Genomic DNA, 1,820 nt, shown 5'->3' on the forward strand with positions numbered 1-1,820 from the left:
AAAGACTTTCTCAATCAAGCTGATTTTTAAGTGCAGAGCCGACCAAGAATGTCCATACCTTGGACCAGACCTATTTTTTGTATTTGGGGTTTTATCATTACAAAACAATTATGTCATACAAAGAGATCTAACAAGATGTTGAGGGCCATAAAATATATTTAAAGGCTACAATCAGCGTACAGTCCTCTGGTTGGATAGCACGGTTCTAATGTATGTGCAGCTTTAGTCCATTATGTCAGGCTCTGCTGGATTCAAGCCAGGGACCTTTTGGTTTCTGGTTCTGTGTCTTAACCACTGGGCCAGGTGAGCACCCTGTCACTATCTATTATTTGGCCTTTGCAGCCCTAGCCCAACAGCAGCCTGTTGCTTTGGGGGTCAGCCAAAAGTGACTGACCCTACCCTATTTAAAGCCGGTCCTCCTCACACTCCTTGCCTGAGCATTACCTGCAATAGCACTGTGGCATCGCCCCTAGCTTAGGTTCCTGCTCTAACCAGCTTCCTTTTCTGTGTTGTCTTGTCTGAACCCTTCTCTGCCTTGTCCTGCCTTACCCTGAACCTTGCCTTGTTTAGCTTGCCTTGCTCTTATTCTGTCTTGCTTTAAACCTTGCCTGTTTCTACTCTGGTTCCAGTCCTGTTTTGACCTTTGTCTTGATTTGCTTAAACTTTTCCTTGACCTTGCTCTGCCTTGTATTCCTTACTATTCTGAATCTTGCTCTGCTCCTCCCTCCAATCTTGACCTTGTCAAAAATAAAGGTCGCTCCAAACTCAACCCTCGCAGGTTTTATTCCCTCACTTGGTTCCACTCCAATACCAGGTGCTCAGCCACCAGCGCCCCAGCTGTGCATTAGTAATATAAAGAAACAAATAGGCGGCACTCTGGATAAAATGAATGAGTATTTATTCCAACAAAAGATGGGCCCACAACGTCTTACACGTTTTGGGAAAAGGTTCCCTTAATCATATACTTTCCTTGACCTTATATTGCACTTTGCCCTTTCCTTTTCCTGTCTGAATCTCATCTACCAAGCCTGACCCTTATTGTTCCTACTATCCAGTCCTCTTGCTATTGAGCCCCCAGTCTGATCTATACCCACCCTGTCCTGTCCTATCCTTCCAGTCTGCCCCTGTTCTGACTCATCGCCCTATTCATTCATTCCAGTTCTGATTCTACGTCCTCGTCTCCCTGTTCCTGTCCTGCCGTTCAGTCAGTCTCTGCCTGAAAGACTTCTTATCAACCTCCACACCACCCCCTACGTTATCCCTTATACATTAGAATTGTTACCCACAAATGGAGTAAAACTTGAATAAGTGAGTTGAGAAGATTGTAGTGCATGACTGTATCACTCTTTAACTTAGCCTTAGCAATCTTTGTGGAGACACAATTTTATTACCTCAGTCTTTCTAGTTGTTATTTGTTATATAAATAAATATAAATTTATATAAATAAGCTTGTGGTTAGAGGAATAAGCAGCTCTGCCATGATGTTTCTTCAGTCGCATTAGAGGAATTCAAAATTCCTCTACTTGAAACAGCTCACCCGGTTTTGTTGTTTTGCCATTGGTCAACTGCCAAGTTTCTACCTCAAAAAGCAGTCATGCTGTCATTGCTAAAGGGCATGGAAATGTACAGTGGCGTAAATAATTTGGGTCTGTACCTCCGCAAACAAAATCTTTGTAGGGGCCATCGACACCTGCCCAGCCCCCGCCCGCTCCCTACCACCTGTCCATCCACATCCTGCCTCCCTCCTGGCTCACAGGTATGAGGCCTGGGACGGGGAAATCATTTTCAGCTATAGAGGAAGCAGACCCCAGACCCCCCCC

This window comes from Xenopus laevis, chromosome 5L (assembly GCF_017654675.1).
Source record: "Xenopus laevis strain J_2021 chromosome 5L, Xenopus_laevis_v10.1, whole genome shotgun sequence".
Lineage (NCBI taxonomy): Eukaryota > Metazoa > Chordata > Amphibia > Anura > Pipidae > Xenopus > Xenopus laevis.